Source organism: Saimiri boliviensis, chromosome 3 (assembly GCF_048565385.1).
Source record: "Saimiri boliviensis isolate mSaiBol1 chromosome 3, mSaiBol1.pri, whole genome shotgun sequence".
NCBI classification, from domain to species: Eukaryota; Metazoa; Chordata; class Mammalia; order Primates; family Cebidae; genus Saimiri; species Saimiri boliviensis.
In genome coordinates, this window is record NC_133451.1 from 176,285,839 (window position 1) to 176,297,176 (window position 11,338).

The window sequence follows — 11,338 nt, forward strand, 5'->3', positions numbered from 1 at the left end:
GAACTTAAAGTATAATTTTAAAAAAGTAGCAAGACAAAATATGATGAGAATAATTTAAAATTGTAAGTAAAAAGAAGCCTTATGCAATATTTTACTGTATTGAAGAGCAGTGTGTGAGTTGCAAATAATATCGGTGTTTCTCAATAAGAACAAATGCTATTACAGCAACACTGATGGTAGTGAGTCAATAGATCCACTCGAAACATAGAAAACTGATGAAACTGGATAAACAAAATGTGGAGTTAAGCCCTTTCACAGGAATACACATAGATTTGTTACCTTATATTGGAATATGGAAAGTGTATCTGTTGTAAAAAAGGAGCCAGACAGAGAACATGTATCTAAATGCAGGTGAGTTAATGGATTTGGAGGTACGGTGATAAAATTCTCTTTTTAAATGTTCTTAGAGTCAAAGATCAGCTAAGAATGGGGAAAGGAAATGTTTTGGATTAATATTAATAAACAGATGAAAAATTTAATAACCTTCTCAGAGAGAGCGAGCACATTACAAATGAAAACACAACAGTATTTTAGAATAAATGTGAGAACGTACCTGAAGTTGTGATTCATTTACAGTCAGAAAAGCATTATATGTGTGTCCAAGTCGAAGAGCAGGGAGGGAAAAAAGTTGTATAAAACTAGGGTTGGAGGTTATGACACATTAAATTCTTTAGAAATAAAGGTATGGATCTGGATGATTTGTTGAAGGCTTTAATTTTACTTTTGAACTCTAAGTCAGGTAAAAATGGATTTTAATATTTGTAGTATATGGTAGACCACAGAAAGTGTAAGCTTCAGCATATGAGAGTGCCCAATGAGGTTGAAAATTGTGGGACTATGAGTTCCAGACGATTGGGCTAAGAAGATAGTAGAATCTAATAAGAGGAATAGTTTGAAATTTACATTTTTGAGGTGGTTCAATCATTGATAATATTCAACATGGTTGTAACTCCAGGTGTCGCAGAGAAGGCATGAAGGAAATCTTTTTTGGAGAGGACAGAACAAGGACAAATAACTGAGGCACTAAACTAAGTCAGGTTCTGAGACTGGTGTGAAGGACGACTTAGTTCAAAAGTTGATTTTTCTTCAGTGGATATTCCGCAAACAGTAAATACAAGGAATAAGAAAGTAATTGAGTAAACACAGTTCCCTATCTTTTAATTATTTAAAGAAGTGACCTAAATGGTGGACATCTTGCCTGATAATTTAGATGCATCCAAAGCTACTACCTTTTATAGAAATAAACCAAGAACTGGCTTTGTCAATACTTGAGAATATTTTAAAGAAATAGATTCCTTTGTGTTCGATACATACATATATGCACACTTTGTAGTTTTTTTTTATAGCAGATGTATACACGTCTAGCAGGAAGGGCCTAGGTAAACACTGAAACTACCAGGGATTTTGATATAAGTAATCATGGACAGCAAGATGGATTTAGAAGCTAAAATTCTCATTGAATGAAAAAGAGTGATTGACTTCAAATAGATGACTGCAATAAGAAATTGTAGCAGATGGTAGTATTTGATTGCTTGGATTTTGAAGGTGCTGGGAAATGACGGTGGTGATAAGGATCTGTGGAAACATCTGTCCTACATTCGACCTTAGCAGTAGAGAGGGGCTGGAAAGAAAATGTAGCCTTAACTTCATAGTCCTGCAGGTAAAATAATTCCTTCAGGATAAAGACAAAAATAACAAACAAAATTTTTCTAAAAGAGTTTGGTTTCAACTGGAGAAATTTTAGGGAAGTGGCCATTTATCTGACGATGTAATGTTAATTTCCATCAATGAATTTGGAGTTACCAGAGAGATGTAAGAGTTTGAATCAAATGAGAGGGTTTATACAGTCTTACGGGAGGTGAGAACACAGATGTGGAGGAGTAAGTTTTATGTTGACCCAGGCAAGTAAAAATAGACATTATTACAAAATTAAACCTGGTTTAGAAAGAGGTGGATAATTGGACCAATTTATATCTTCCTACTTAGGAATAGTCATCTCTCTAGTAAGCAGTTATAATGAGATGATTAATGTTGGGTTGGAATCTCTTAGGCAGGACAAGGAGGGGCTGTTGGGCCTCCATTTTTATCCCTGCTAAAGGCAGCACTGGACTGAATAAAAGCTTGTGATGCCAGGAGTACCATTTAGGACTATGACTGATGATGCTACTCTTCATTTATTCCTTGTAATACCCCCAGACTTTATTTTCTATTTTTAATTATCCTGAGGTGTGACCTATTTAATGCCATGTTGATCTTTAATTAGCATGAATATCACAGCACTGTGTAGTCTCAGAGATACCTAGTTCTAAGTGCCTTGAGTAACACTTGCATAGAATTCAAGGTTTGATTACTATTTCTACTCCAGGCAGATTGCCTTGTAACATAGAAAAGAGGAGTGCTGAAATCCTTTAATATACAGACTCAGTAACCACGGTATTTTAAGGAACTAAGGAAAGGGGGAAAAACATTTATTTTAAATTATCTATTTTTACTTTCTAGAATTTACTATAAAGTGTAAGACATTCTATCTTTAGCTTTTATAAATTATTTAAGGAATTCTGTTCTCCGTATGAGGTGATAAATTGCAAAAGAACAAAGCACCACTGAGCAGTAACAGATTGTATTTGGCAAAGCAAAACATACTTAGAATCATTGAGTTTCTTCTCAGTCAAGGTAGGTTTAATGATGAATCATTTAAATATTTATTTAATGTATAATTTTCAATTTAGGGAATGCATCTTTTCATCTTTATTGATTATGATTGCACTTTAAAACATAAACAAAGCACATTGACCCATACAAAATACTGACAATAAAAATAAATATCCCATTAGTTATAGTTTTCTTACATAAACAGTTTATAATCCAAGAACATTGCAGTTTGCACTGAGGTTTCAGAAGAAAGTCCCATGGAAATTACTATGTCCTTGTGTAAATGAACATGACACAAACATCACAATATTTTACCTTGCTGTATAAATAGACTTCATAACCATAAACCATTTGTTGGCTGGCATCCTTAGTCATACCTTTGCTTGAAAATGTTTTCCTGTTTAGAACTTAAATTTTAAATTTACCATGTTTATTATCTTCTGCCAACTTTTCTAATCTTTTGAACTCCTGTTTCATCCAGCATTTTATTTTTAATCTAAATAACGGCAATGTATATGTGTGTTTGGGCAGGATTTACAGAACTGGCTAGGAAAGTTTCTCTTTCAATCTTATCAGTTTAAAAAGTTGGGTTGATCTTATTTCTTGCAGTAATTGCAAGAGGTATTTCGGTATACTTTTTGAAGCTGAGAAGAATATTTTAATGTTTTTACTATAAAAATTTCTTTTTATTGAAAATGAGCAAGAAGCAACATTAGGCACTAAAAATAGACAATTCTGATGCTATTTGTTTATATTAGAGCTGGAGAACATTTAAGAGAGAGAGAGATTGTGTGTGTGTGTGTGTGTGTGTGTGTGTGTGTGTGTGTAGGTGATGGTAGACAGTTATCAAATAAATACTTAATGACACAGACAAAGGTATATGCCACAAGCGAGAAATAGGGTTTCACTGGGTTTACCACCCAAATTTTAACCTCATATAATGGTTTTCACATGTGTTTACCCTCGTTTTGCCATAAATCCATCGAAATCATATTTTCTGACCTCTTTTCTTATGAACAGTAATATTAATCATTGTTGAAAATATTTTGCCAAATTAGTGAAAGGAGAATTTTAATAAAATTAGTTAGGAAAATAGTAGATTGAATGGAGCTAATTTAGTTGTTTTTTAATGGAATGGCAGATAAGACATCTTTCCTCAATTAGTTCTGTTTCTTGGAACCATTCAGAGCAGTGCAGTGGTGAAGCGGGTCCAAGAGTTTATGAGGGAATGTGTTCTCTTTCTGGGTCCACAAGGGGGCGTAGTTTTGAGGGCAAATACTTGCCAGCGCCATGCCCCCTACAATCTCTCTCCATCCAGGAAATTTAATGCTTTATTTTTATATTTTGTGGGAGCGGGAAGAAACTAAAAGTCAGTCACTCCAGCGGAAGTTCTAAGGAACTCCTTCCATTGCCCAGGGGACTTAGAGAAGGTGGAAGCTCCTCCCAGGTTAAAAGCCCCCTTCTTCCACGCCCCTTCAGACTCCATGTTTGAGTCCCCATCCACCAACACTCCCTTTGTGGAGCTGCTTTCCTCTCCCGAGTTCCGTCTTTCTAAATTCTCTCACTCAGGGTGAGAGTTTGCTGTTTCTCTCTCCTTCTGTTTCTATTTCTCTCTCTAAATAAATCACTTTCTTTTTTTCTTTTTCTTTTTTTTTTTTTTTTTTTTTTTTTTTTTTTTTTTTGAGAAGGAGTTTCACTCTTGTTACCCAGGCTGGAGTACAATGGCGTGATCTCGGCTCACCGCAACCTCCGCCTCCTGGGTTCAGGCAATTCTCCTGCCTCAGCCTCCTGAGTAGCTGGGATTACAGGCACGCGCCACCATGCCCAGCTAATTTTTTGTATTTTTAGTAGAGATGGGGTTTCACCCTGTTGAGCAGGATGGTCTCAATCACTTGACCTCCTGATCCACCTGCCTCGGCCCCCCAAAGTGCTGGGATTACAGGCATGAGCCACCGCGCCGGATCCAATAAATCACTTTCTACAAACACTTTTAAGTGCGGCATTTACCGTGTACTGCACCGTGGTCCACCCTCTCATTCTTAAGAGGGCAACAAACCAAAAACCTAAAAAATCTTCTCTCAGGAAAGATAAAGGCACCCTAAACCCCTAAACCCCAATATTACATAATGGCAAGCCAGCCAGGAGAAAAGTGGCCCCATTGTGTTTCGTCTCTTTAAAAACACCTTAAGGGGCTGCAGCCTGCTGCGGGAAACTAAAGCAGTGCTAAGCCACAGTGGGCACTGGCCAGCAGAAATTAAAAAGACAGTTGTTTTTACCTCCGAGTTCTCACCCTGCTTTCCCTCTCCTTCTCTATCCTTACAGCATGGCAGTGCCACTTACTCTACATAGTCCAATATGTTGCTTTGTCTTAAGGTAGATATATGGTTGTATGACTTGCATATTATATGAAGTAATATGGAAGAAAAATGCTGTTGATTTTTAAAATTATGCTCTAAAAAATGGAAAGGGTTGTTTCAGCTTTACACTAGAATGTAGAAACCTGCAAAGAGCTTGGTTTCCATTCTAATGAGAAAAGTCTGTAGAATATACAAAATCATAACTTGTTTTGAACCTATCACAGAGATGCTTGTGGGACCACGAACTAGCCTGAAATCTAAACAAAGAAACATAAACAGATGCCTCTTAGGAGACGAAAGACACAAGCACCAGTCATTTGTAGCAGCACTGAAAGTGGGAAGATGGGGTCTCAATATAAGCAGGCAAGAAGAATTTCGGTAAAAGGTAAATGAATTGCTGAAGAATGAGTGCAGGCCTAGGTGGCCTTGGGAGCCACAGACCACCGGGAAGGAATTCACACCCCGTTGTACGTTCTCCCGTATGGAAAAGACTGAGGGCAGAGGGAGAGATGGGAGAGGTTCTTCCTTTGCATGGAGAGCCAGTATGGAAATGGCCAGTACTTGAAGAAAAGCATGAAGCCCCATCAGGTTTCCTCCCCTCTAAGGAACGAAAAGCCTCAGAGCCCAGGGAAAGGACAGCAAAGGTTTGTTGCTGGCTAGAGCACAGGGATAACACTCTGCCTGAGAAATACGTATTGGCAAACACAAAAAACCTAGTCGGAGATTTTCCACTGCTGGGAGAGGAGCCGAGTTATTGAGGAAGCACATTCTTAAGAACAAAGGAAAAGATTCTGCCTAAGTGTGAGGTTGAACCAGGGCAAAAGAGACCACCCTGTTCCCTGCTCTCAGGCTACCAGGTGCTGAGTAATAAACCACATCTGGTAACAGAGTGAGGATGCAGCATCTCCGAAACTCAGAAACACAGGAAGCAAGGTGCCAGATGTTCAGAAAAGCCTTTCACCAAATTGACCCTTATTAAAAGCACAGGGTAATTTCAGAATAATTTGAAGCCAATGGTAAGCAAAGACCAATAAAAGTGAATCCAACTCAACTTCTGATTGAATTGACTCATCTCCCCCACACTAAAGAGCAGGCGTGCCTGTTTTCAGAAATAAATACTGTTTACTCCAGACTCTACATCTCAACAAATGACTCTGACAATCAATCAGATATCATAATACACACATACAAAAGAAAGAAATAGCAACACTCTGTCAAGAGACAAACCAATCAATAAGATTAGAATCAGATATGACTCAGGCATCCAAACTACCAGAAAGCGATTATAAAATAACTATGACTGACATGTTAAATGCTCTAGTTGAAAAAGGTGGACAACCATACAGTATCAGGAAATTTTAGCAGAGATGAAAACCAAAATAGATTGCCCTCTTGGGAACAGAAAAGTTTACAGACAAAGAGTGTTATTGTCAGGCTCATGATTAGTCAACAAAGAACCCATGAACTTGAAGATCTGTCATAAAAACTTCTCAAATTAAAGCAACACAAAGTGAAAAGAAAACAGAGAAAAAAGGAGAATATAGCACTGAAGATCTATCAAAGTGACTAATCTGTCTGTGACTGGACTCCGAGAAAATGATTCAAGATAGAAGAAATAATTGAACAAGCCATGACGAGGAATTTTTCAAAAATAAAGCAAGACACCAAACCATGACAAAAGAAGCTCAAATAACACAAAGCAGGAGAAATCCACCTCTTACCACAAAGCTCCCCAATTCAGATACTTAGAACCTGTATATTCAAACTGATGAAAACCAAGGATAACTAGAGCTCATCATCACTGGTCATTAGAGAAATGCAAATCAAAACCACATTGAGATACCATCTCACATCAGTTAGAGTGGCAATCATTAAACAATCTGGAGACAACAGATGCCAGAGAGGATGTGGAGGAATAGGAAGACTCTTACACTGTTGGTGGGAGTGCAAATTGGTGCAATCATTGTGGAAGACAGTGTGGCAATTCCTCAAGGATCTAGAACTAGAAATACCATTTGACCCAGCAATCCCATTACTGGGTATATACCCAAAGGATTATTAATTGTTCTATTACAAAGACACATGCATATGTATGTTCATCGTGGCACTGTTTACAATAGCAAGGACCTGGAACCAACCCAAATGCTCATCAATGATAGACTGGATAAAGAAAATGTGGCACATATACAACATGGAATACTATGCAGCCATAAAAAAAAAAAGATGTGTTCGTGTCCTTTGCAGGGACATGGATGAAACTAGAAACCATCATTCTCAGCAAACTGGCTCAAGAACAGAAAACCAAACACTGCATGTTCTCCCTCATAAGTAGGTGTTGAACAATTAGAACACATGGACACAGGGAGGTGAACGTCACACACCAGGGCCTGTTGAGAGGTCGGGGGAGCTAAGGGAGAGATAGCAGGGGGTGGGGAGATTGGGAAGGGATAACATTAGGAGAAATACCTAATGTAGATGGCAGCAGGGACAGATACAGCAAACTACCATGGCATGTGTATACCTATGTAAAACTCCTGCACAATCTGTACATGTACCCTAGAACCTAAAATATAATAAAAAAATGCAAATGTTTCTTCAAATGTACTTTTGACAGTGCCTGGAACTGGTGCTCAAGTATTTGTTGAATTATAAATGAATATATTATCCATTCCAAAACTTATATTCTAAGTTAAATTTAAATTATCTTTGGATATTGCAGAATTACATGGAAGTCTAAGCAAATTATTTCAACCAGTTACCATTTGACTGAATGCTTTTTCCCCCAATAAAATCACCTGTAATTAATTAGTTTTATTTTATGCTATGAAAATATTTTGCATTTATTTCAATGTTTTATGATATTTCTATTTTCTACAAATTTTGTCAGTTTTCTGTGTATAGGAAATATAGTTCAGATACACATGAAGAAAATGTGCTTTAGAACAATTCTATAGTTATAAAATGTAATGCATTTGAATGGAATCTGGAAATTATAGTTTCAGTTCTCCGTATCTGATTTTGATATATTTGGAATGTACACGAGTAACTTGTTGAATACCTACTATCCCAGATAAAATATTTGGTTATTTTTGTACTTCTTTCTCTAGTCTGCTTTTCTTCAGACAACAAAAACAACATATTTGGAAGCTACTCTTGTTGTTTCATAGGAAAGAATGAACTTTCTGCATGATTTCAGTGTGAGAAAATAGCTAGTATCTTACTATATCTTTCAACAACGTAAATTATAGAAAACAAGGCAGTTCATTTTATTTACATTTGTAAATTTTATTTATTGGTTTTTCAAATGTTTAATTTCATCATAGTCACAGCACACTGTCTAATCAAAATTTATTTTTCTTTTGAAATTTATGAAAAAAGACAAAATTACTATGAAAACATTGTGCTCTGATTAATAAATTTCATGCAACCACTATGGAATTACATGCTTATGAAAAAGTTCTGGTACACATATCTATGCAATGATGCCATTACATTCAAATCATTGTTATCATTTAGAGTCATTAGAGTAAGAAGAAAGTATCTGAAATTATTAATTAATCTAGATTATGCATATAGTTTATCATTTATGATATATTGGCTTGGTCATGTGTAAAACATATCAAATAAGAATTAATAATTTAGTGTCATCATAACTTAAGCTAAGTTTATATCACTTGCCAACTTTTACTGCTCTTATTATAATAGCATAAAATAATTTATTTTATGTGACAAATCATTTATATAAACATACTAATTTCATATTTTTTGCTATAATACACCATTGCTTATTTTCATATAGTAGTTCAGTGTCTCAAAGTCCTTATTTCTTTCATCAGGGTTGCAGCAATCAGGTTTCAGTAAAAACTACGAGCCTGTAAAATGTAGTTACTCTTTTCTAGCCTAACTACTTTTGTCACCTCGAAACTCACATTATGTCATGTGAATGACAAATTGTGTGGATGGAATTTGAATTTATAGTGCAGTGTTATTGGTAAACTAGAATAAAGTGAAGTATCCATTACCATACCATTAATTACCTGACAACTAAGTGACGTATTAGCCAACACACAAAAACAATCCAACTAAATTTTCTGTATTTCTGGCAATTATTTCAACTTCCAGAAATAAATTAATGTAAAGGGGAAATTGTGTTGTTAATACATACATGATAAAATGATGTATTAATGTCGTGAATTCATGTATGAAATCTAGATAATTTTTTATTTATTTGAAAATTCTAAGATTGTTTCTTTTATCATAAACTAAGATAATACTAACCTAAAAATAAAAACACTTCTGATCAGTTACATATTTAAAAGGGAGGCATTCCTAAATAAAAGAACAAAAAAGAAAATGTTAAATATTTCCTTGGACTCTCTTTCAAACATCACCCCAAGAGAATAAATTCAGAATATAAATGAAAACTAATTCTACTAATGTCAGCTAGTACCTTTGTTTATAAAGTCTTTATTTTTATTTTAGTCATCATATATTCACCTGTTATAGTAAAGGTAATGTTTTAGTTAATTTAAAATCATCAATCACATTGATAGTGATTTTCAAAGTTAATTATTTATAGTTATCTCTATTTTTGTAGAAACTGTTATTCAAAAAAATAGACTAAACAATAAATAATCTCATAAAATCCTAAATTTTAAATAAGGACTTGGAGCATTGTTTAGCGAATCTGACTATAATTTTTTTATTTCTCTTTTTTTTTGTTACACTTAAAATAATTGGTTATTTTAAAAGACAACTATCTAACAAGAAATAGTGGTTTGTGCAGGAACATTTCCAGCACCCCTTGTGTAACCTATTTGCTGGTGAGCACACTAACTTTTAATGATTACAAAATACAAGTCATTTAAAATAATCCTTAGAGGGATACATGCATTTTATAAAGCAAGACATGGCAAATCAATGTATTGGATTGATGTACTATCCTGAGGTTGTGGAAACCAGATAGATAAAATATCTTAGTTCATTCTGGCTGCTTTAACAACATACCGCAGACTGGATGGGTGATGAAAACAGAAATTAATTTCTTAGTTCTAGAGACCAAAAGTCTGGAATCAGGGTGCCGGGATGATTGGATTCAGGTGAAGACCCTATTACTATTTGCAGACTTTCAACTTGATGTGTACTCATGTGGTAGAAAAGACTACTAGATTGCTCTCTGGGATCTAATTTATAAGGGCACTAATTCCATTTATGGTGGCTCAACTCTCATGACCTAACTACCTTCTAAAGTCCCCACCTTCTAATACTATTACATTGAGTGGTTAGGATTTCAATACATTAATTTTGGGGAAACACTACCCCTCAGTTCATTGTGTATAATATCCATGCATTTTAACAGAAATGTTTACAAATTACTGTATCCTTGTATCTAAGAAAATAATACTAGCTAGAAAGTAAGTACTATAGACTCTATTTGGCTGAATGGCCATACAGATTATATTAATTTTAAAGTATTTCATCTTTCTATCCAAATAATTATGACAAGTGAAAAAAAGGAAAAAGCTGATCATATTTAGCTATAAAACATTTATACAAAGTGTCTTAGTTTTTAGGCTTATATCAGTCTATTAGCAGTTCTTATAAATATCAAAATATGTTTAATTTCTCAAAAATCTGAGATGAATAATTCATGTAATATATGGAATCAAATATAATTATTTACATTAATGATAATTTATAGAATTTAGTTTTATAAAATAAATTGCTAGAAAACATGAATAATTGACTACAAATACTTTATAGATCAACTTAAAAGTAAAAGAAATCTTGGAGCTGTGTTCATGAAAACAGAGTTTACAGATCAAATAAAGCAGTATTATAATTCTACTGGTCTCTGTAATAACCAAATTCAAGAGTTCCTGCTAGATCTGAATATGTTACATAAACAGGTAAATATTAGTATATTTCCAGCTCAGGTGACTAGGATGATGAACTATCTGGTTAGCAAATTGTTTGTAGAATTGTTCAAGAAAAATTGAAAGTCTTCCAGAGACAGGAAAGAATGAAACTATAAGCTGACTTTGGATACTTGAATTTCAAATATGCAGATGAGGAATTCTATAAATTCCAGGTTTTTCAGAATAATAAAAATAAATGATTGGTTCAAAGAGGTTTTCCATGATCCAGCAAACCAAATTATTCACTCTTGTTATTTTGTGTCATTAAAATCTATGATTTTTCCTCACAGAATGTATAATTATTTGTAATTATGTGTCATATATGGGTATGAGAAGTTAAATTTTATTTTAACTGGTGGCTCTAGCATTAGTGTAGACAGTGGTTTGGCTTGGTTTGGTTTGGTGAAGTGG